Below are 26,010 nucleotides of genomic sequence, written 5' to 3' on the forward strand. Positions count from 1 at the left end.
TTATTGGTTAACTCTTTAGAAAGATGTGATGCTTTATAACAGATCCTTTTTATTAAGTACAGGGAAGAGCACTTTATTCTGTACCTTAGAATTTTGTGGTAGGAGTGGCAACACCATATACTTTGAGTTCATTCAGTCCCAAAGAGCCACAGCACTATAACCACTAACACACTGTAAATTGGGTCCTTTGTTGATGCTGACTTAAAGATAGTGTTACATATCCTGCGCAGGGCTCTAAGGATTTGGCTACAAATCTGTAAAGCTATTTTACGTTTATGTCACTTCCTTTTGAACTGATAGGCAATTCCCAACTATTTGCTTATAGATCAGATACAATTTTATAAAATTGTGGACCAACAGATATGAAAGACTAGTTAAGCTTAGATCAGTTATGATATTAGATATGCATTAAGATTTCCAAATAATAAATCATCTATACTTTCTCAACAAACATAGAACTGGGGAGGGACTTTGAGATGATCTAGACTAGGACTCTAATTTTTAAAAATTAATTCTAATTATACAGGTAATCTATGAATACCTTCTTTGTGTAAAAACTGAAAACACTACAGATGAGGTCAGTGTTTCCTTTGGTCCTTCTCAGCCTCCAAAAGAAGCACACAGTTCATTGTATCATCAGTCTGCTGTGTGACTTTCCAAACTTTTCACAAACATTGAAATACATATATATGTATCTACAGGAAATATGTAATATTGATTAGTGTCTGTGCAATAAATAGCACCATATTCTATATAACTTGCTTTTTATATTAAATGGTACATCTTAGAGACCTTTGTGTATTAGTAGACATGAAACCACTTCACACTTTTTATTGGATAGAGTATTTCATTATAAGGATGCCCTATAGTTTGTTTCATGTCATCCTCTTCAGGTGGACATTTGGCTTGTTTCAGAAACTTCCCTATTTGCAAATAATGCTGGAATGCACGAGCTTCCTTGAATTGGCTTGCTTTAGGATGCATAAAGAGAAATGGTGGGCCAGAAATTATATGCATTTTAGTTTAATGTAACCAAATTACTTTCCAAAAGAATTACACTGATTTTCTCTGCCAAGGGGAAATGAGGCACAGAAATTATTGGAGTTCCTGTTGTGACTGAACAGGTTAAGAACCTGACTAATCTACATGAGAATGCAGATTCTATCCCTGGCCTTCCCCAGTGGGTTAAGCATCCGGCATTGCTGCAAGGTGCAGTGTAGTTCTCAGAGGCCTCCTGGATCTGTCCTTTCTGTGGCTGTGGTGTAGGCCAGCAGCTGCAGGTCTGATTCAACCCTTAACCTGGGATCTTCCATATGCCACAGGTATGGTCCTAAAAAGAAAAAAAAAAAAAAGAAAGAAAGAAATTATATAACTTGCCAAATATAATAATCTAAGGAATAGGAATCAGGTATCCTGTCTCCCTGATAAATTTCTAAAGACTGTGCCAAATCTTCTCCAAATTTGTAAAAGAAGAAAATACACATTAGATTAGCTTCTTTGAAACTTTGCTTTATATTTTTTGCTATCCTTTACTACCTTAGCAAAACCATTTCTGATTGGTCATTTAAATCAACAAGTCGGAGAATAATAGAAATACAGTTTTTGATTTAGAAGTTATGGGAAAGTACTAAAAACACAAGATTCTTTACTTGTTGGTTTTAAGTTATGTTTTGCAGGTTGGGTAATCCTGTAATCTTACATCTGCTGAAATTTTCATGGTTGGGGTATTTCCTCGTATAATTGAAATTCTCCTGGGTTATTTCATTTTCATATGCTTATCAACCAAATCATCTTTATTTCTTTACTTGATGTGTTTCCAAATGTAAGAAGATATGCAGAGTGAGTTAATGGGACAAAATACACACAAGTAATATACTTGAAAAAATCAAATCCTTACTTTCTACAAAAAAAAAATGTTTTAATAGAATTTGGGTTCACTCTTCATGAGTCCATTTCCATCCTGGTGTCAGGTTGGGTCAAAAACCTCTAGTGATCTGGGATAGACATTCAGTTAACCTCACTGCAGTTCTCTTTGCCTCTTGATCTGGAAGAACATATCATTTGAACTTTCCAGTATTTGAAGATAATTGGGCCCACATCATATATATTTCTGAATAATGACATGTCTTTGTAGCTACCTTGTGTCAGTTTGATGTTGAAGTAACATTTTATAGGCATAAAATACTATGAGAAATGCTAGAGTTCCCATTGTGGCTCAGTGGTAATGAATCTAACTAGTTTCCATGAGAACACAGGTTTGATCCCTGGCTTCACTCAGTGGATTAAGGATCTGGCATTGCCATGAGCTGTGGTGTAGATCTTACAGTAGCTATGGTATAGGCTGGCAGCTGCAGCTCCGGTTTGACCCCTGGCCTGGAAACTTCCATATGCCACAGGTGTGGCCTTAAAAAGACCAAAAAAAAAAAAAAAAAAAAAAAAAGAGAGAGAGAGAAAGAGAGAAATGTGATGAATTATTCAATGGACAATGGAGCAAGAAACTGGCTAGGCATTTTCACATATGTTATTTAATGCTCAAGAAATTCATGTAGTAAATTTTATTTTACTTGATTTCTGTATCAAGAAATGAAGCTTGGGGGGTGGGGGGTGGGAGGGATACACAATGACTAAATGTAGAGGTTCCCAAGCTTTCTCTTCTTTCTACCACCTTGCCTCCCATCTTGGCAGAAATCAGTGAAAGCTGGAGCAAAGAGAGCCTCTTAGAAGAAGTGGAGTTTTAAGTTCAAAAAAGTAGCCAGGAGTTCCTACTGTGGCTCAGTGGAAAATGAATCTGACTAGTATCCATGAGGATGCAGGTTTGATCCTTGGCCTTGCTCAGTAAGTTAAGGATCTGGCATGGTAGGTCACAGATGAAGCTTGGATCTGGCGTTGCTGTGGCTGTGGTGTAGGCCGGTGGCTACAGCTCCAATTTGACCCCTAGCCTGGGAACCTCTATATGCCATGGGTGTGGCCCTAAAAAGATAAAAACAAAAACAAACAAACAAAAATATCCAGGATTTGGAAGAAAAGGAGAGGAGAGGCTAGCATTTAAGGAGAAAGAGGAGTCTGTGAAAGGCATATAGCTGAAGACAGGCGTGGTGCTCAAATATGGTTTAATCAGATTTATCTACATGGAACAGAGCCCTGTCCAAATGGCTTTGGCAAGAAACTCAGTGGGGGCTCATGAGAAACAGCAGCCAGAAATTAGGAGTCAGGAGTTAAGATGACTAACTGTGTCTCTCTAGAGAAATTAGTGTCTCTTCCCTACTTTGTCTTTGCAGAAGGGCTTGTTTGCTTTACCCAGTGTATGGTCACCCCACTTGCAATAGACATGCTAGCATCACTGAGCCTTGAGGCCAGATTCCCAGGGCCAAGTGTCCATCTCTGCTTCGAGGGTCCTACTCACATTGGTCTGGAAGCAGGGTCTTTAGTAGCCTGGCACAGGTGGCTTCTCTCAGAAGGAATGATTGCATTTGAACCACAGGATCAAGAAAAATGGGAGGTCAGTATGGTCAGGGAGTATCTTGAAGGCTCATGGAAACATATGCATTTGGTTCTCTAATTGAGATGGGAAGGTTTGCAAGGTGAAGGGGTCTGATGCAGGGCAAGTTGAAACCATGGGGAGACTGTGCCACAGAGCTGAGCTGAGAGATAATAGCATAGGGCATCATAACTAGAGTTAGAGAGATGGGAGAGGAATGGCGATTGCAGAGGAGACAGGAGCTGCTTTGACAGGACAAACAGGATTTATTGACTGATTATAAAGAAAAGGAGGCTTTCAGATCTAAGGATAGGGACAGCAAGATTGTGTGACATTGGGAGATAAAGGAGAAGGAATGTAATTGTGAAAATAGGGAAAGAATGCACCTATTTGGAGGAATATTGTCTCGGATTCATCTGTGGTGTGTGAAAACTGGCCATGGGCTGAAAGTGCAGTGTGTACAAGAGGAATTGGATAAGATGTGAAAACTTTTTTTTTTGTTGTCTTTTTAGGGCTGCACCTTGGCATGCGGAGGTTCCCAAGGTAGGGGTCCAATCGGAGCCACAGCTGCCAGCCTACGCCAGAGCCACAGCAATGCTAGATCCAAGCTGTGTCTGTGACCTACCCCACAGCTCACGGCAACGTCGGATCCTTAACCCACTGAGCAAGGCCAGGGATCGAACCCGCAACCTTAGGGTTCCCAGTCGGTTACTTTTCCGCTGACCCATGACGGGAACTCCCGAAGCCATGTTAATCTGCAGTTAAAGAGATGAGATGGAGGATGGGCTTTGGAGGAAAATGGGGAATCAAATCCATGGCCAATAGCCTTCCATCCAAATTTGCATCTTTTTAGGACATGCTGTCTCTGGGTATGTGACTGAACTTCCAGGTGAAGAGGACAGGTCATGAGGTGGTGTTTAAGCAGAGAATCCTCTATTAGCAAGTCCAGTTTTGCTGTGGATAAGACTGATGTGGGAGTTTGCTGTAAAGCCTCTGTTGGGCTGATGGCCAGTGATTCCCAAAGCGTGCCTTAGACCACGGGTGCAAACAGGAAATGGTTAAAATTTCAACTATGGGAATATGCATTTCTTCTTGTGCTAATGGGACTTAGCCATCCCCTAATGCAGACAACATTGGTCTGAAAGAATGACTGTGTTTTGGCCAAGCCACGGACTCCTTTTTGAGACTTAGCCAGTTCCTGGTGGAAGCCAGGAAATATATTTTTAGGTCTCTATAACTCGAGCTAGGGGAACTATGTACTGCCTAATGGTTGTCATCCAATGGATATAAATAGAACCTTTAAGGAGACAAGCCATATGCTTTATAGTGGTTACTTTATTTAGCTCCAGATCTGATTTACAATCATTTTAATTGCTAAAACCCCTCTATTTTATTCATTAAGACTGTGCATTGCGCATAGGAATGCTTTGTAATTTGGCTGTAGAATCAGAAACCAAGAATGCTTTCCTCCCCAAAACTTGTAAAAAGGTCAAACACTAAAGGCTTATAATAATTGTTTATAGCTATTCTCTTAGAATCGAAAACAAATGTTATCTAGTTCCCCAAAGTAGTGTACTGTTAATAATGTATATGTGTAATTTTAATTTCCTCATCGTCTTTATGCATTACCTTGAAGTTAAATGTGGCAAATGCTTTGGTTCTCTACAAAGAATTAAAAGAGCTAGTTTTAACTAATTAAGATCAGATTAATCTCTTTTGCTTCAGATTTTTAGGCTGAAAATTATTATGGCAAACTTATAAAGACATATACACCAGTGTAGAGATATGCCGCATGCCCACCAGAATGACAAAAATTAAAGACCAGGTTTTGCTAATATAACTGGAACTCTCATGCATTGCTGGTGCAAGTGTAAATTGGTTACAACTGCTTTTGGAAACTGTTTATTAGTATTTATTAAAATAAGGCAAGTGTCTGCCATATGAGCCTAATAGAAATGAGCATGTATGTTCTTCAGAAGACAGTTATTAGAATGTTCCTAACATTTGTTTAATTGTAATAACCCCAAACAACCCAGTTGTCTATCAACAAGAGAATGGATAAACACATTGTCAGAACGAACTTTTAATACATGCTGCAATATGGGTGAAATCTCATAAATGTCATATTGAATGAAAGAAGCCAGATACAAAAGATACATAAGATTCCTTTTCTATGAAGTTCAAGAAGAGGCAACAATCTATGGTGACAGAGATCAGAATAGCAATCTACTTTCCTCCTGGGGAAGGTAATGTTGGAAAGTGTCACCTGAGAATCTGCAGGTGATATGGAAATGTTCTAGATCCCGGTCCAATTGGTGCCTCCATGAGTGTAAACATATGTAACAATCATCCTACTGTGCACGTAAGGTTATAGCCCTTAACCATGTGTCTGTTATCACACCTTAATAAATGTATGAAGTTCGTGTTGTATGCCTCAGAATGATTCACAGCAAATTATTTTCCTCTTTCCAATTGCACAGAGAATGGAAAAGCTAATTTTTTAATATAAATATAGTTGATTTACAATGTTTCTTCAAGTTGTTGTACAGCAGAGTGACCCAATCACACACACTTCCCTGTGCTGTGCAGTGGGACCTCATTGCCCATCCATTCCAAATGTAACAGTGTGCATGCAAAAAACCCCCAAAGTGCCCATCCGTCCCACACCCTTCTCCTTCTGCCCTGGGAACCCCAAGTCTGATCTCTTTGGCCATGATCTGTTTCTGGTTTTGTTTTTTTTTTTTTTTTTGATAGGATGATCTGTTCCGTATTTTAGATTCCACAAAAAAAGTGGTATCGTATGATATTTGCCTGTTTCTTTCTGGTTTACTTCACTTAGTGTGAGGATCTCTAGTTCCATCCATGTGGCTGCAAATGGCATTAGTTTTTCTTTTAAATGGCTGAGTAACATTCCATTATATAGATGTACCACATCCTAATCCTTTTATCTGTTGATGGACATTTAGGTTGTTTCTATATCTTGGCTATTGTAAATAGTACTGCGGCTAACACAGGGGTGCATGGATCTTTTTCAGTGAAAATTTTTTCTGGCTATATGCCCAGCAGTGGGATTGCTGGCTCATATGGTAGTTCTATATTTAGTTTTCTGAGGTACCTCCATACTGTTTTCTGTAGTGGTTGTACCAATTTACAGTGCTACCAACAGTGAAGGAGGGTAACTTTTTCTTCACATCCTCTCCAGCATTTGTTTTTTGTTGACATGTTAATGATGTCCATTCTGACCAGTGTGAGGTGGTTCCTTATTGTAGTTTTGATTTGTATTTCTCTAATAATTAGTGATGTTGAACATTTTTTTATATGCTGGTTGGCCATCCCTATGTCTTCTTCGGAGAAATGTCTACTTAAGTCTTCTGCCCATTTTTCAATTGGGTTGTTTGTTTTTTGTTTTTGAGTTGCATGTGTTGTTTGCATATTTTGGAGATGAGGCCCTTGTCTGTTGGAGAGGCTAATTCTAATACAGAGGGTCAATTCTGGGCCAAACTAGGGAGGAGGTGGATGTACTTGAAGTATTGACACAAATGCAGGGGCTTTAACCTCCCTGTATTTATTGCAAAGAGGTAAATTAGTTATACTGTGAAAGTAGTGAAATGATGTTGCTTAGGGGAGTTTTGTTTTTTTTTTTTTCACTTTTGAGACAAGTAATAATTTTTAAATATTTCGTACCACATATTATACCACATAATATCAGATACATTCAAAAAGGGAAGAAATTTTCAATTTTAAGTGTGAAAGTTTAGTAAAAATACCTAACATTTTTATATCTGTGTATTCATATATATCCATATCCTATAAATAGGATCATATGCATTCATGTAGGATTTTTAGTGCAGGTTTTTGGGGGTTATGCTTTTCCTTTTTCTTCTCCACACATCACTTCATCTCTTAGTGTCACAACCTACCATATGTCTTACAAATTTTCTTTAAGCTCATATAATAAGGCACTTATAGACATAGATACATGTATGTGTATACATCTATAGATACAAGTTTCTCTGTCTTTGTGCTACAAAAGTAGTGTTATACCATATACGTTTTCTTGCATCTTGCTTTAATCGTCCCATTGAAACTCCATGAAAATGCCCACAAGTCAAGTGATATGTCATGGTGCCTACTGGTCTATGGGGTGGGTATAGCATGATTTACTTAACCAATCCTTTGTGTAGGGTTTTGGTCAGACAAGGTCTTTTATGTACTCTGATAAGAGAGTTTTGGACTCAAAAATAGTGACGAGGGTTATGTCACTTCAATTGTCTGAGCCTGTGTCTCCTCATCCATCAAAAGGGGATACATTTGTACATGCCCACCCATAATACAGGGAAGCTATAAGCATCAAAAAGATGGGATGCAGGAATATGTGTGTTTGATATGATGGGAAGAGCTTTGTCATTGTTAGCTGTCTATCACAACTTCTTTGTGTTTAGTGCTTGCTGTGTGTGAGGTACTGTTCTAGGGGTTTTGACTATATTCATTTAATTCTCCCAGTAACAAAATGAGGCACTGTGTATGTTATTTTCTTCCCTTTTCCAGATGAGAGAAGTTGAGATAATTTACACAGGGTCAGCAGGAAATCTCATATTTGTATCCTGCAAGTCCCACTTGAGAGTCTATGATTTTATCTACCTCTCAAAAGTGATGTTCACTAGACATTTTATTTTATATATGAATACTCATGGGTCACATGAAATAGAATGGCTTTCAAAAATGATGAAATTACATTGTCAATCATAAACAGTATTAACAATTTAAAAACAGGAGCTCCCACATGGCTTAGTGGGTTAAGGACCTGATGTTGTCTCTGTGAGGATGCTGGTTTGATTTCTGGCCTCACTCAGGATATGGCATTGTCATAAACTGTGTTGTGGTTCACAGTGTAGCTTGGATCTGTTGTTGCTGTGGCTGTGGCATAAGCCTGCAGCTGCAGCTCTGTATCAACCCTAGCCTTGGAACTCCCATATGCTACAGGTGTGGCTTTAAAAAAAAAAAAAAAAAACAAAAAACTTAAACACAAAACAGAGAGGTATGTATCAGATAGCTATTTATGTGTAGGGGACCATCCAAAATGTAGTGGCTTAAGACAATAGCCATGTATTTAGGTCATGATTCTGTGAGTCACCCAGCTGGGCTGGGCTTAGCTGGGTGGTTCTTCTGCTTTTATCTGGGCACACTCAAGGATCTGTGGTTAGCTGCTGAGTCAACTGAGCAGCACAGCCTGGAGATTTCCTGACAATGAGCTGGAGTAGTGGGAACAGTTGGACCATGGGGGTCTCATCCTCCAGCAGGCTTCATCAGGCTTATGCGAATAGTGATAGTGTGGCTTCAAGAGGGAGAATGGAAACACACAAGATTTCTTGGGACCTGCGCTTAGAACTGGCTCACCTTGGGTTCTACCACATTCTCTAAATCAAAGCCTGTCGCAGCCTAACCCAAATTCAGCCATTCGATGGGAATTATCAGCAAGTCACCTGGCAGAGAGGCAAAGATCTACTGTGATAAGAAATTGCTACCTCATCTAACATGGGAAAAGAAGACAAAAAAGTCTTACTACTTTGATTCATCCCATAGAGCCCCAGCACTGATTTCTTGTAAGTACAGCATATATGTTTGTGTATATATATGTGTTTTCTGCAGAGAATGCCTGCTACATATTTACCCTTTGGCTTGCAGACAGCTAGTTTTCTTTTGGGGGGACATTTCCTCCTGAGATGGTAGCTTGCTCTGAATGTCTAAATTGAATGAAATTTCTCTATGCTTTAGAGCCATCCTCACATTCTTGATTGAAGTCCCTCTGTCTTGAATGATCATAATCTCGATTTCTCAGGCAGCCAGAGGATATGACATGTTTTGGCTTTTCAAACGAGGAAGACCATTTGTCAAAGTAGTCAGTACATCACAACCAGATTCTCTAACTCACATAGCTTATAATGTGTGTAAGTTGTACATTTTCTAAGGAGTACTGTCGTGCTTTCTTTCCAAGACCCTTTCTCTACCTTCATAATCCTCTCCAAAAAAATATTCTCAGTTCCCAGCATCCTTTCCCTGTTGTGCTAAAGAAGGACATGCATTTAACAGATAAGTAACCTCAGGCACAGGAGAATATCTGTCAGTTTCATACAGAGTTCATGGATTGAGATGTAAGGTTTTCTCTTTTCTTGGCCATTGGCCCTATACATTATCTAATTTGATTTTCAGGTTGTTTCAGGATTTTCTAGGAACCATCTTTTTTTTTTTTTTTCTTTTGAAGGCTTACAATGATGTATTTGTTAACTCATCCTTTCAATGTGATATTTCTACTAGCTGCAGAGAAATGATTTTATCTTTGCATAAGGAATCTTATAAAACTATGTTAAATTGGTTGTTTAGTGAATGTTCCTTTTTTGTTTTCGTCATTTGGCACAGAAGATGAAAGGATGGATTCAGGAATTGACCAGACTAAAATTCATATTCAAGATCCACCACTTATGGGTGACATTAGGAAACACACACAGATACACACAGACTCAGACACACACACACAGACACACTCAAACTCTTGCTGCTGCCAAATCTCCCTGCTCAGAGATGAGAATACACACACACACATACACACTCACACATACACACACAGCTGGCACATTGTCATAAAGATTCAATAAATGGTTGTTATTATTATTATTATGCTTTCTTATTGAGGTATAATTGACATGCAGCATTATATTAATTGCAGGTGTGCATATGATGATTCAATATTGGTATATATTGCAAAATGATCACCACAGTAAGTCTAGTTAACATCCATCACCGTGTATAGTTATTTTTTTTTTCACTTGTGGTGAGAACTTCTATGATTTGCTGTCTTAGCAACTTTCAGATATGCAATACAGTTTTAACTATATTCACCATGCTGTACACTACATCCCATGACTTATTTATTTTGTAACTGGAAGTCTGTACTTTTTGATTCCCTTCACCTACTTTGCCCGTTTCCCACCAACTGCCTCTGGCAAACAACAGTCTGTTCTCTGTATCTATGAGTTATTTTTGTTTTCCACAGTCACATAGAAGCAAGAGTGTATGGTATTTGTATTTCTCTGTCTGACTTATGTCACTTAGCACAGTGCCCTCCAGGTCCTTCCATGTTGTCAAAAAGGGCAAGATTTCATTTTCATGGCTGAATAATATTCCATTGTATATCTATGCCATATTTTCTTTATCCATTCATCCATCGATGGACATGTAGGTTGGTCCATATCTTGGCTGTTATAAACGATGCTGCAGTAAACATGGGGATGTACATCTTTTTGAGTTAGTGAGGGCTTTGGGGTTTTTTTTTTTTCCCTTCAGATAAATATTCAAATGTGGAGTTGCTGCATCAGGTCGTAGTTCTGTTTTTAATTTTTTGAGGACGTTCCATACTGTTTCCATAGTGCCTGCACCAGTTTATATTCCCATTAAGTGCATGAGGGTTCCCTTTTCTCCACATCCTCTCCAGCATTTGTTATTTATTGTCTGTTTGATAATAGCCATTCTAACAGGTAGGATGTTGTACCAAATTGCATTTCCCTGAGGACTAGTGATGTTGAGCATCTTGTCGTGTACCTGTTGACTTTATTATTCTTAATCTTGAAGGCGAGGGGCAAAATAGGTATATTCCTTTCTTAGGTCAGAATTGGAGGCCACAGGACTGAGGCTCACTTGTACAGACTTCCTTGTGTTTCTCTACCTTAGGTTCAGGGTTTTCTTTACCTATAGATGATCTGTGTATCACCCTTGGTAAGAGCCAATGAAATAATACATGTAAAGTGCCTGGTGTAGGGTCTGAAAGAATAAATGCTCTGTACATATTAGCTTACTCCCTTTTTCACTCCCTTTCCTCCTGGTGACTGAGCAGCCCTTATACCAGTCCTCTGTCTTTGGATTCCTCAGAAGCAGACCCTGAGATGCGAGTTGTGTCAGGTGAGTAGTAGGGAAGGATCCCAAGAGAAAATAGCAAAGTCATGGTGGGAACAGTCCAGAGATGGGGAAGAAGCCAGATAAGGGCTCCATTTCTTTTTCTTTCTTTCTTTCTTCCTTTTTTTTTTTCTTTTTTTTTTTTTTTGGCTTTTTTAGGGCTGTCCTCTGGCATTTGGAAGTTCCCAGGCTAGGGATCGAATTGAAGCTACAGCTGCTGGCCTACACCACAGCCATAGATAACAACAGGGGAGCTGAGCTGCGTCCATGAGCTACACCACAGCTCAGGGCAATGCTGGATCACTGACTCACTGAGCAAGGCCAGGGGTCAACCGCATCCTCATGGATGCTAGTCGTATTCATTTCTACTGCACCACTACGGAAACTCCAAGGGCTCCATTTCTAAAGCTTAAATGTGCTTTAGACTATGTCCTGCCTTGAGGCAAGAGGGCCTTCCTTTCACACCCTGTACCAGTCTCTCATTGGCCATGGGCTGTCCTGGTATAACTTCCAGGCACACCCAGATCTCCATTCTGAATGGGTGGCTCCAATGGCCCAAAGTAGGCTATGGGTGCAGCCACTTAGGAACAGAGCATGCTGCGGGTGGGTGCATGGAACCCACACAAAGGATGGAGGTGGTGGGTTTGGATAGGTGACAGCAGTGTCCAGACATCATCTCAGAGTTTATAGGGATTTCTGTGTAGGTAAACAAATCTCTGGTTAAATGGTGGCCTTCTAGTAGGAAAGGCAAAGCTGCAGCTTAAGTCAAAGCCACGCATTCTTTTTGTGAGCGGCTCCTAAAGCAATATCAATCAGCAGGAACAAATCCATCTCTGAAGATGAAACACCCAAGAAATCTGTGTCAAGCTCAGCCTGCCCAGTTAATCTTCTGCCAGACGTGCTCTGAATGTGGCTGCAGGAATTTGATGCGCGCATTAGAGATGAAGGAGGACGATGTTCAAGAATCAGCTTTACTAGTATCCCTTTTAAGGAAATAACTGGTGATTAATTTTCAGGCCATATAGGGCTCTTCCTCCTGAAAGGATGGCTAAACTGAGAGATTTACTTTTGAAAGGGTAAACTTAACTAGAGCTTTTAGGAAGAACAGCTTAGAAAGAAAGCAAAAAAAGTTTCAGGATTGGGAAGGGATTCTTAAATTCTTTTGTGAAATGAAATACTAACAGTTTCATGGATATTTGTTAAAAGAAAAATGAAATATTCTGGTATCCCAATTCTACCATTATAGTTTTTGAGGAAATGTAATACTGAAAATGAAAATCTGAGGCCTTGACTTATTTTTTTCAATTTTTATTTTTAAAGTTTTTATTGGAATGTAGTTGATTTGTAATGTTTTAGTTTCAGGTATACAGAGAAGTGATTCATATATATAATATATGTATATATATATATATATATATATATATATATTTATTTTATTTATGTATTTTTTTGGCTTTTTAGGGCCGCACCTGTGGCATATAGAGATTCCCAGGCTAGGGGTAGAATCAGAGGTATAGCCACCGGCCTACACCACAGTTCACAGCAACGCCATATTGGAGCCCCATCTGGGACCTACACCACAGTTCACAGCAACATTGGATCCTTAACCCACTGAGTGAGGACAGGGATCAAACCCTCATGGATCCTAGTCGGGTTCGTTTACTGCTGAGCCATGAAGCGAACTCCTTTTTTTTTTAATCCTTTTTACATATATTATTTTTGTCTCAGTTGAGTATCTGTCCATCACTGGAAGCAACTAGAAAAACATCCTTTCCGGGGAAAAAACTCTTACTGGAGCTACATGAGAACTGGAATCAGAATCTTAAATGGTGAATGGTTGGCAAAATTCCAAAACTAATTATGGAAGTGATGTGGCATTTTCAACCTATTTTGATTGACAAAAGGTGTCATAAGTGGAGAGCTCATTTTCCGTTTTTCCTTGCTTCCCTGAGATTTTAGATCTCATTTGCTCTGATAGCTGAGCCCCCATTGAAACTATGTCTTCATGAATATCAGGCTGAAGCAACAAAGACCAGACAGCTTGCCTGTGTATGTGACTTCGCTGAGTCCCATAATCAGAAGGTCTGGTGCTTCATTTTGTTTCTTTTGATTATTGGCAAACTGCTGTCTGTGTCATCTCTCTGATGTGACCGTTTAAGCATATTAGCTATACCCTCCCTAATTATTCTGGCTCCCAGTGTTACCCATTCAAAATTTATGACCGTAGGACAGTGGATTAGAAGGCTGAGGAATTAAGGCTGAAGTCTGCTGCCAGAGATTTATTGTCATTGTTTTAGGTGCAAAATATTAACAGGCAGGCCAAGTCACTCTTGTTCCTGGCTTAGGACATTTAGTAAAGAATTGTCTGAAAATAAGTACATTTTCTCCAGCGCACCAGAAAATCAAACAAATAGGGAGTTGTTGAAAACTAGGATTTTAGTTTAATCTTGTTATTCTGTATCTGATGGGCATCACCCCATATTTGTGAAAATCAGAGGCTGGGGATGTGCAGAGCAGGCTTAGACAGATGCTCACAAGGTGTGTCTCAAAGGCTACCTTTCTCCTTTGTGTTCCCCATTTCATACTTCTCAATTTTTCATCAGTTGATTAAAAAGAAAGTCATTGACTAATCATATGGCATAGATCACCACTATAAACACTTTACCTTCTATGATACACTATCTTATTTATTTTCTTTTATTATTGTGATCTGTTGGCTTTTGTGACCTAGTGCTTCAGGTACTTCGTGTCTATAAAGTGCCTAGTAATTAGATATTCATCACTCTCCCATTTGCCATCTTTGAGTGACCTTTTAACCCTCATCTGTAGTCTGAGCAAACTAAGAAAAACTACCATTAAAGTATATTTATGCAAATCCTATTTTAAACTTTTTTTTTTATTGAACCGATGCATTTAATCTTCCTTTCTGTCAGTCAACTAATATATTTTTTAGGAGCTATTTTTTAATTTTTTTATTATTTTTTTAAAATTATTATTTTTTATTATTTATTTTTTTCCCCACTGCACAGTCAACTAATATTTATTGAGCCCCACAGTATCCTGGAGCCATTGATGGCTGCAGGGCCAGGGGGCAAGAACACTGATGCATTTCATCTTACTTTGAGGCTGTTGGCCCCCAAATATTTATTGAGCCCTAACGATATGTTAGGGACTTTGTTAGCTGCTGGGATTCAGAGCTGGAAAGATTCGTTCCCTTTATTCATAGAAGTTATAGAAGAGACAGAAATAAAATGATGTCATAGACTTGGGTACATCCTCTGATGAAGAGCTAGGCCAAGTACAGTGAAGTCTTTAGGAGGGAAGGCTTTCTATCTGCCAGGGGGAGTAGGAAATAGCTTTGGAGCTGAGGTTTGTTCAGGGAGAGGAGTTTGCCAGGTGGGTAAGAGCATGGAGGGGGCATTTAAGGCAGAGGAAGCAATGCAGGTAAAAGCACAAAAGCCTGCCAGAGCCCCCAGGATCCACCAGTGACTCTGTCTTATTGGAGAATGAAGTGTAAGTCAAGGAACAACTGTAGCTGAGAGGCACGGGTGGGTGGAGATCAGATCATAAAGAGCTATATATGCTGTTCAAAGTGGTTCTTACCCTTCCTGCCTGCCAGGTATCAAAAGGATGTGTGTTCTTCTAGGAGGCATCTCTTATGGTTAAGACAATAGGAATGAGAATTTCTCAATAGCCAAAATTATATACTTGTAAGTAATGGTCAAACCAGATCTTCTTGCCCCTGAAATCTTTAGAGTTGGAACCCATTTCGTGGTGATAAAGTTTGAGCTCATTTTTTTTTTTTGAGGTTGCTTTTCTAATCTTTATATTTTTATTAGTGTATAGCTGTTTTACAGTGTTGTGTCAATTTCTGCTGTACAGCATAGTGACCCAGTCGTATATATGTGTGTGGGTGTGTGTGTGTGTATACACATATTATACATATATAATGTATACACACACACACACACACACACATATATATATACACACTCTTTTTCTCATTTGTTTGTTGCAGTAGAGATAGTTGTAATTGAGAATGGCCGTACATGAAAGATATTTATTGCTTCCAACTTAGGGATCTTGGTATGAGTGTTTTCTCGTTGTTGGATCAAGCAAGCTCTTTGAAAAGGCAGGAAGTTCTGAAGGATCTGGATGATGTTGCTTGAGGGCTCAACTAGAGATCAATACTCAAGGCTGGAGAGGAATGTAGCAAGAGAATATGGATGATGAGAGACTGGAAAGGGAAGAAGGAAACCCCGAGGAGAACTTGAGGACCTCCAGATACAGGTGCCCAGATAAGCATGGAGATGTCCTGGGCCAAGCTTGACTCCCGAGGGCCATTGCTCGGAATCATACAGCTGCTGGTCCCACATCCAATGGGAACATAGCACTTCCAGTCCATAATGAACAATACCCAGGTCTCTCCGATGGCATGAAACAGCTGGCTTCACTTGGAAAAACTATGTCTAATTCGACACAGGTGAATCCCATATTGGAGCTGTGCAGGGTCACTAACACCAAGAAAACTTTTCATGGTACCTCCTTTCTATTATGCCTCCAGAATGCTGGGATGGAGGAAAGAAGGATGAAAGCAGATCCTATCAGTCATCAATGGCTAATTCTGATCCAGTGATCTCATATACCATTAGAGTAAATGTGAGCTTCATTTTGAGGAAATTTCAGTTTTATTAAAGAGCTCTTTCATGCATAAGCAATACAGCGGGACTATACTATTCTTAAGATTGCTTTTAATAATACTGCATTAACACACCAAGTCAAATTGAATTCTCAGTTGATTAACCCTCCGATCATCCCTCATTTACCTCTGCCGTAGAGAGCACTGAGTGTAGAATTTTACTGGCCAGTCCATTTTGCGTTTGGTGGAGAAGTGCAGGACGGGAATGGCCTTTGGCTACACCATGTCTTCCTCTGAGGCTAAAATTAGTATCAATTTACAAGATAGTAATCATGAGATAAAACAGCACCTATATGGGGACATCACTTTTGTTTGCCCTTACTTGTATTAAGGTAACCACGTGCTCAGGTTTATCTGGGATGGCCCCATCTGAGTGACTTTACATGTGTGGGTTTATTTATGGACTCTCTTCTAATCCATTGATCTACCTTTACACCGGTAACAGATGGCTGTATTTATCCCCAAGTGACTGTAATTTGCCATCAGGGTTGAGCATCACTGGTTTAGACAAATTATGGTTCATTGCCTTGGGCTGAATACATTGCTATCTCAATGAAATTGGGATTTTATTCACAAATAAAGTATAAGTATTGAATTGACAGATAACAGTGACTGCTACATGGATATTTAAATCTTGTATTAAGCAATATTTTTTAATGAATACTGCTTTTATCCTACTCATCTCATAGAACCTGCCCCTCCCTGCCAAATCTTCACATGACTTTTGGGAACACTGCCTTTGCTACCACTGGGGCGTATTTTGGAGTCATCTAATCCTTTTCCAGAATAAATCTATCCACGCCTATTTATATTGTTTGAAATGCTGCAATTTTAGAAATCTCATGTGTTACAACCACTGGAAATTTTAGCCCAAGCCATAAATATCGTTTGCAAAAATTAGGATAGATTTTCTTGGCTATTAATCCTGCATATATTAGGGAGATCTGTGAAACTGCTTATTGTATTTATTTTTAAAGCGATCCTGAAAAGACCCCTTTGCGTTACACACAGCATTTGCAATTGTGAGGACATGCCCACCTGGGACTAATCCGCTGACTTTCTGTTATACTAGTTCTGTTTATGCCAACCTCTAAAGGTATCCAAACTAGAATAAATAGAGGTAATTTCAGGCTAAGGTGTCATCCCCAAATATTGTCCCGTTGTTCAAAGTAAAGTAATTAAAAAAACACGGTAACATTAGTGACCTTATTGGGACTCAGCTATAAATCAGATCTTTTGTTTCTGAAGGACAGTTTTAAAAAATGTTGCCACTTCTATATGGGCTTATACAGTTGTTTTCTGACTGCAGATCTTTGGCTTTATAACTTCTTTTGACCATGATTTGAAGTGGTAAATTCTAAACAATCTAAAAACTGTAATCTGACAGAGTTGACTCATATGGCTGTATGACTTATAAGCTTTTCAGTTCAAATGATGTGCACCTTTTCCAGAAAATCTCTGCATATTGTACATTCAAAACTAACTTATTTACCAGGACATGGGAAAATGGTGTGATATGTCTTACTTGCTGAAGGTTCACTTTATCTTAAGTAATAAAATTAGAGATCTACCTAGAATTAAACTTAATTGCACACTATTGTGTTTCCTTTGCCAATTAACCCAATGGAGGTTTGAGGTAATATATATGAAAAATGCCTTGTAATCTCAAAATCACTAGGCAGTTGTTAATCGTTGTCATCAGTGTATTGCAAAAACTACCTGTGGCTGCTCAGAGTGGAGAAAAAGTCTTAACTGTGAGCAAAGAACAGCTCAACCCTAAGGCAAGTAATTTATCATGAAAACACTTTCCAATGACTGTGATTCATAGCAGATGGAAACTAACTCCTAAGCCAGTGTTTTTCAAACAAGAGGTCTTGACCCATGAGTAGGTTGTGAAATCAGTTTATTGGTTAGTTGGTTAGAATCCAGCATTAAAAAAAACCCAAAAAACAAAAAACAGTGGAATAGAATATAACAGAATATACAGGAAAATATTAGAGATAATAAGGATAAACATTGTTTTGAGACAGACATTCTTTCACACAGACACTGGAAGGAAATATAAAATGCTCATATTGCAAATCACTGCTCAAAGACAAAACCAAACAAATAACAGTGAATGCTATTGCCCTTATCTTCTTTTAAGAAATTTAAGAACATGATGATTGTCCTTAGACTTAGCAATTATTATTTTAAGTTGAAATTGTGACAAAAAATGTTAAGGGTTTTATATATTATAAGCTTATTATTCCTGAATCTAGACAGAGCTGAAGGGTTTTTAATAGTTTTTTTTCCTCATAAAACATTAAAGATAACCTGATATCCAGTTCAACGCATTTACTGAGAATTAAGAATACATAAAAAATGCATCAAACCAAATAAATTAAGGTTATATAATTATACTATATATTAAATGATAATTTAGTTTCTTCTATGATGTATAAATATTTCATAAATAGTTGGTATTTAAAAGGCTGTCACACATTTTAAAATGTTATTTGAATTATTTCTACATATATTTTCCTATATCAGTTAGCTATTGCTGTGTAACAAACCATCCCAAAACATACGGACTTAAACAACAGCCATTTATTTAGTGCCAATTCTGTGGGTCCATTGTAATTTAAGCTGGACTATTCTAAGCTCTTCTGGTCTTGGTGGCTCCCTTGTGTGTGTGTTCATCCCTGACTGACCCTGCTAAACTGCTCTGGTTCTGAAGATTTGTTGGCTATTGAGTGGGATACCCCAGCTCTTCCCTATCCCAACCACCTCTCATCCTCAAGAGAGTAGCCTGTTCAAAGGGCAGAGGCAGGGCTCTAAGCGACAGAGAGAGGGAAAGTAAAAGTGAGGGAGAAAGAGGGAGACAGAGAAAGTGAGAAGTTTTGTTGAGGCCTCACCTGGGACTTGGATAGTGTCACTTTGGCTATATTCTACTGGCTAAAACAAATCACAGGTCAGCTAGATTTAAGGGAAAGGGAAATAGACTGTTTGTTTGCTTTTTAGGGCCACACCCAAGACATATGGAAGTTCCCAGGCTAAGGGTCACATTGGACCTACAGCTGACAGCCTGCACCACAGCCCCAGCAATGCATGATATGAGCCACATCTTTGACCTACACCACAGCTCACAGTGACGCCGGATCCCCTGCCTACAGAGCAAAGCCAGGGATCGAACCCACATCCTGATGGTTACTAATCAGATTCCTTTCTGCTGTGCTACCATGGGAACTCCTTAGACTCCTTGATAAGAGAAATGGCAAAGTACTCACAGGGCAAAGGACAAAGATACTAGAAAGTCATTAATTGGGACCATCAGTGCAATGAACCTAACATTGTTTTTTTCTTGCTGTCCTGTTCTATGACAGCAATGTGAAGGAATTCTTCAGAAAATATCAGAAAATTCTTCAGAAAATATGCTCTTTCCTGCTTCTGTCTGAGCATCTAGTGAAAAGAACAGAAAAGTGGCAATTAATCTAATCTATGCATTAATAAGTAGAATATTTACTTAAATTGGTCAAATTTTCTCTCTCTTTGATTGTAATGAATATTATGCTTTTAAAAGTCCGATATTACCAGCAGAAGGATTGTGTTTATTCTGAGAACATTATAGAGCATGCTTTACTGAATAAATAAATGCTTGGAGATCCTTTTACAAGCATTTTCTTTCCAGAGATGTCTCTGAAAGTCCTAGTTTTTAGATGGCGCATTCCCCAAAGTGACCTTCACCTGTAGAACGTAATTGCTATATTTAGCCAAAAACTTGGGCCAGAAGGGCTAACATGTCATTTAAAACTTGCTGATAAAATGAATATAATCTGCTGAGAATAGTTTCATCAACTAAGTCTAGAAATAACTAGGTACTCGAGTGATTTTTACATAATCATTTGTTTCATTTTGAACAAATTAGAAAGAAAATTAAAGGAAACCAGAAGGAAAATTAGACAGGGTAGTGCTAAAGACCTATTCATATGGTAATAATTTTATTAGGACAATTTGAACAAAATATGGCATTTGTGTATACCTACCTGCCTGTGAAGGTTGTAGTCTAATATAATTAGCAAGGTAATATTACAAGGTAGTTAGAAACTGTCTTTCTTCAAAGGTAGATTGCTTAGATTTCAATTTGAACTTCATCATGTGTTACTTGTGCATCCCACATTGCTTTATCTTTTTACACCTTCCTGTAGAATGGGTGTGATAATGGTACTTGCTTCATAAGTTATTGTGAAGATTCAGAAAGGCGCAGGACAGTGACACATATGATAAACATTCAATACATGTTAACTCTCACTGTTCATACTTCAGGTTTGTTTTTATTTCAACCTTCATGCAATTTCACGGATTCTTTCCAGACTTGTTTGAACTCACATGTTCTGTCCTGTGCCAAGATCCTGGAAGACAGAGACAAAAAAAAAAAAAAAAAAAAGGCATTCTTTTGGCTCAGCAGGTTAAGGATCTGGGATTGTCACTGCAGCGGCTCAGGTCACTGTTGTGGCAAGGGTTTGGTCCTGGCCCAGGCACTTCCACAGGCTGCAGAAAACAAAGAAAAACAAACAAATAAAAAACAAAGGCATTGCCCCCAAGTAGCTGGAGTGCCCCACCACACACACAGATGCACACGTGTGGATGACACCTGTGAAGTTGTGTCAAGCTTGAAGGACATTTAGAATGTTCATGAGATGTGTTTCTTCGAAAAAAAAAAAAAAAAAAAGATTTTACACATACAATTCCCTGAGCCAAGGTGAACCTTTTAGCTCTTAACTAAAGTGCACTGAATTAGCTGGATTTTCTGAAGTTTATACTCAGCCTCTGTGTATCTTACAAATATACAAAAAATTACAAAAAATTATGGAATATTGTGTTATTAAATATATGAAATTATTACACAGAAATGGCCCAGTATTATATAAGGCATGCATTTTACATAGAGCATATTAAGCCTCAGACAAATGACACATTCTTGACTCCTGCAGTAGTTAAGGATTTTAATCTTCATTTGGTGGTTTTTAACTATCCCCTGAAAATGACCTCTCTGTGGCAGAACTCTGCCAGAAAGAAAAGGAAGTGATTATAATGCTCTTCATACATCCTTGGACCCCATAAAAAGCATTGGTTGGTTGTGAAGCTTGCCTGGATAACAGGCTATGTCAACACCATAAAATCTTTTTTTTTTTTTTTAATCTTTTGTTGTTTTAGGGCAGCACCCACGGCATATGGAGGTTCCCAGACTAGGAAGCCAGATCCGAGCGACAGCAAGCCAGATCCGAGCTGCGTCTGCAACCTACACCACAGCTCATGGCAATGTCAGATCCTCAGCCCACTGAGTGAGGCCAGGCATCGAACCCGCAACCTCATGGTTCCTAATCGGATTTGTTTCCTCTGCACGACGATGGGTGCTCCAACACCATAAAATCTTTACTACAGATTCTGCTCCTCTTGATTCCGTTCCATCCACTTCCCAGCCATGGATTCTCACATTTGCTTTGAGAGTGGTGAGCTGTGTGGGAGGAAAAATTGTGGCGCATGAATTTCACTCATTCTTTGAGGAAATGGGTCTCAAGTTCAGCTTTTACCTGCCAAGTGCTAGGCCCGGAGATGGTCCCTAAAATGTAGGATCCACAAAGCCCTCCCAGCACTGCAAACTTAGAGAGAAATCAGAAGATGGCCAGAGGAAGCAAAATGCTTGGCAAGAATAACCCTGGAAGGACTGCCCCCATCCAAACAATTTAAACCACCTCCAGGGCATGTCTCTCTCTGGATCTTTCTCCCTGCCCTCTGTCTCTCTCTCTCTGTGTGCTTCCTCCTACCCTCTCCACCTGAACCTGTGCTTTATTTATACCTTTCTTCTCTCTCAATAAACACTTATTTGCCTAACTAAAAAAAAAAACTATATATATAGTCCATCACTCGCAGTGTCTGAGCAACTTCCTTTTAGAAGGGATTGATTTCTTTTTTGGAAGGCTACTTTAAATGCATTTGCAAGAAATGCTCTAACAATTCCATCTGCAGTGGATTAGTATTAATTGATCATGAAGAAGAATTCATTATAGATTAAAATTAATTTTTGAGGACACAATATTTTGAAATTGCTCTTGGAATTCAAGATTCTGATGCTTGCAAATTAAAAATGAGCAGGGTTTTTAAAAAAGCTATCAATGAGTGTTCCCATCGTGGTGCAGTGGAAATGAATCTGACTAGGAACCATGAGGTTGCGGGTTTGATCCCTGGCCTCGCTCAGTGGGTTAAGGATCTGGCATTGCTGTGAGCTGTGGTGTAGGTCGCAGATATGGCTTAGATATGATGTTGCTGTGGCTGTGGCTGTGGTGCAGGCCAGCAGCCGTAGCTCTGATTCGACCCCTAGGCTGGGAACCTCCATATTCCATGGGTGTGGCCCTAAAAAGCAAAAAAAAAAAAAAAAAAGCTATCAATAAATATATAAATTATATTTTTCACTTTAATTACTGCTATTTTTGGCTTATGTAACAATAGGTTTATGGGTAAGCTATCCATTATTTCTTTTTAAGTTTATGTGTAATCTGCCTAGGGTTAAATTACCTCTGTTAAGTCTAGAGTTCCATAAGTCTTAACAAATGGTAAATGTTTAAGTCTTGTAACCATCACCACAATCAAGATAGCAAACTGTTTTATAACCTCCCCAAATATCCTCATGAACCCTTTTGTAATCAGCCCTTTCCCCAAGGCCCTGGCAAAAAAAATTTTTTTTTTTTGTTTTTTTGGCACTGTAAGTTTGCCTTTTCCAAAATGTAGTCTAAGTGGAATCATACAACATGCAGCCTTTTGAGTCTGGCTCCTTTCATGTAGCATGAAGCATTTGAGATTTATCCAGGCTGTTGCTTTTATCAGTAGTTCATTTCTTTATCATTCAGGAGTATTTCATTGTGTGGATACAACACAGTTCATTTATCCATTCCTCAGTTGAGGGACATTTGTTTCTAGTTTTTGTTAATAACAAGTATTGGCACTTATGTTTTTACTCATTTTGGAAATAGTCAAATGATGAAGGAAGTACTCTGTGTTTGTAGGGTGGGAGTGGAGCTGGGGAAGTGTTAGTCCAAAGATGTTATAAGAACAAGGATGTACTGTCAGTTGGTGTAATCAGGCACCTCAGTAGTTCTCAAACTATTCCCAGCAATCACCGCTGCTCTGTTATTGCTTAAGTCCAAAATGTGCTTGTCTTTTTCACATTTTCACAATGTAGTTAACACCTTGCATTTTCGAAATCTTCAATTTTTCTCTAGGTAACTGCTGGAAATACTTTGGTATCTCACGGAACATAAAATGATAACTGATTTGGCAGAAAATCATTACATTTATTTTCCTGAAATTGAATCAAGTAGTTTGGGGGTATACTGCATTATCATCTAACTTCCAGGTGCTCTGTCACTCAAAAAGTGTACATCCTGTGGAAAATATTCTAAATTCAACTAGGAGGGTATTAAAGTAGAACTCCTCTTGTGCCGGTTTTGGCCAAGGTGTAAAAACAATGGCTGCTCCATTTCTTCATGAAGATCACAGCTGAGAGGCTTGGAGAGGCTGAGAAAGTGGAGCATAGAGCTTAACAGAGGATTTTGGGGAGAGCTCTTAATGTTCTCTGAGTCCCAACCTAAACTTCTAGTGTTGTGAGACAGGGCCAGATAGGACTATTTGCAGGATAGCCTCTAGCTTCATGGGGCCTCCTTATATGCTTTCCACAGGGCTGCCGGGAGGGGCAAGCAGAGCTTAGCAGAGAAAAGCTAGGGTGATCTATGTTTACAGCCAAGGAAGGAATAAGAAAACGAGCTACAGGAAAATGCATTGTGCCCATCAAAAGAGCTGCAGGCAAAAGGGCTGCAGGCAAAAGGGCTGCAGCCATGGGAGTGAGATTAGCACACACGCTGTTAGCGCTCTGTCTATATCTTTACCTGAGAAGGTGCATCCATTCCCAAGTGGCTGTGGGTACCAGCTGCTAATAGCTCACAGCCGCCCTCATGCTTTGGAGAGCTGCCCTTGGCTGACAGGAGCCTCCTTGCCCAGAGCTGCCTTGTAGTTTATGCCTCCCACCTATCTGGAGGCTGCCCTTGACCATTGACTGAAAAATACAAAACTATAAAATCTCAGCATCTTTGCCTTAAGGCCATAGAGCCATGAACCACAGCTCTCCATGGGGTCAGGCTAATGATGAACTTAAGCTAAAACAAGCTGTTTGCCAAGCTCCTTCTCCTGTCGCATCTTGCTTCTCTCTGTCCCTTGGAAGTTTCTTCTAAGAGCTCTCCCTCGAAAATTATTTACAAAGAATTTCTGTTTCAGGCTCTACATCAAGGGCACCTAAGCTAAGGCAGGAGTCTTTGAAGAATCCACAAAAGCATAAGCGAGAAAGTGAGCATGAAACAGAGAGAGAGAAACATGGATAATACATTTTCACCATGGGCTGAGCGTGCAGAGGGTACTTTCAGCTTGCTACTTACAGTGGTCAAGTAAGAACTTTGCTGCCTCCCCATGTATTTTTACTGAGTTTCTCTAAGTCTCAGACACCATGGTAGCAGGGCCAGAAGGAGATGCTTTACCAGGCTGTTTAGGAATAGAGAGCTTGTCAACAACAGCCCTTTGTTTTAAGATTCCAGCTCTGTTGTGGAAGACAGAATTCCAGCCTTGCACCTTAGAAGCCTTGATATGAAACCAACATGAATGTTCTGTCATCCATGATGCCGATCAGGGGTACCTGGGAAAGTGTAACCAGAAAATTCATGGAGTTTGCCTAAGTTTTCATCTAGGAGGCAGAGAAAACCAAGTCACTCAATCCATTGAAGGATATAGTGGGGAAAAGTGCTTGATGATTCCGTCTCGTGAGTCTTGCCTTTGATTACTTGTTACCCTAGAATAATGGAAAGGGCAAAAATATAATAAATTATTGGAGCCTGACTGATGAAGGTGGAAAACTTGCTTTTCTTCTTAAACTGAGGGCATGAATTTTTTTTTATCTTTTTTTTTTTTTTTTTTTTTTGCTTTGTAGGGCCTCACCCATGGCATATGGAAGTTCCCAGGCTAGAGGTTGAATCGGAACTGTAGCTGCCAGCCACAGCCACGGTCACAGCCACAGCAATGCAGGATCCTTAACCCACTGAGCAAGGCCAGGGATTGAACCTGCATCCTCATGGGTCCTACTCGGGTTCCTTACTACTGAGCCATAAGGGGAACTCTTGACATGAATATTTTAATTAGTATTGAGATTAATTCCCAGTAAGATATATTCTTTCCAGTGCACAAGCCTCTCTATGCATTGATCATCCTGATAGTTCCACAGATACCTCTGACAGGGAATTCTTTTCTCCCTAACTTTACTTTTATTTATTTTTCGGCTGCACCCACAGCATATGGAAGTGTCCGGGCCAGGGGATGAATCAGAGCCACAGTTGTGACCTGTGCCATAAGTCAGATGCTTAACCTGCTGTGCCACAGTGGGAACTCAATTTTCCCAACTTTAGTAAGGAATAACTGACAAATAGAGTTGTATATTATATTTAAAATGTATAACGTGATGATTTGATTTATATAAACATTGTGGGATGATTCCCAAAATCAAGATTATTGACACATTGGAGTTTCTGTCATGGCTCAGTGGTTAATGAATCTGACTAGGAACCATGAGGTTGCAGGTTCCATCCTTGGCCTCGATCAGTGGGTTAAGGATCCGGCATTGCTGTGAGTTCTGGTGTGAGTCATAGATGTGGCTCGGATCTGGTGTTGCTGTGGCTGTGGCGTAGGCTGGCGGCTACAGCTCTGATTAGACCCCAAGCCTGGGAACATATAAGATGTACCATGGGTTAGGCCCTAGAAAACGACAAATAAAAGCCAAAAAAAAAGAAAAAAAGATTATTGACACATTCCT

The 26,010-nt window shown here is 39.3% G+C and overlaps 1 protein-coding gene across 3 annotated transcripts in view; it reads left to right on the plus strand.

Moving 5' to 3' along the window:
* Positions 1–26,010, plus strand: part of PLCB1 (phospholipase C beta 1) — a 746,923-nt gene that overhangs the window by 116,770 nt on the left and 604,143 nt on the right. The gene's annotated exons all lie outside the window — the stretch shown is intronic.

Source organism: Sus scrofa, chromosome 17, assembly GCF_054392235.1.
Source record: "Sus scrofa isolate SSC_HxYL_T2T_F1_AM1 chromosome 17, Sscrofa_HxYL_maternal_Yorkshire_Landrace_v2.0, whole genome shotgun sequence".
Classification (NCBI taxonomy): Eukaryota; Metazoa; Chordata; class Mammalia; order Artiodactyla; family Suidae; genus Sus; species Sus scrofa.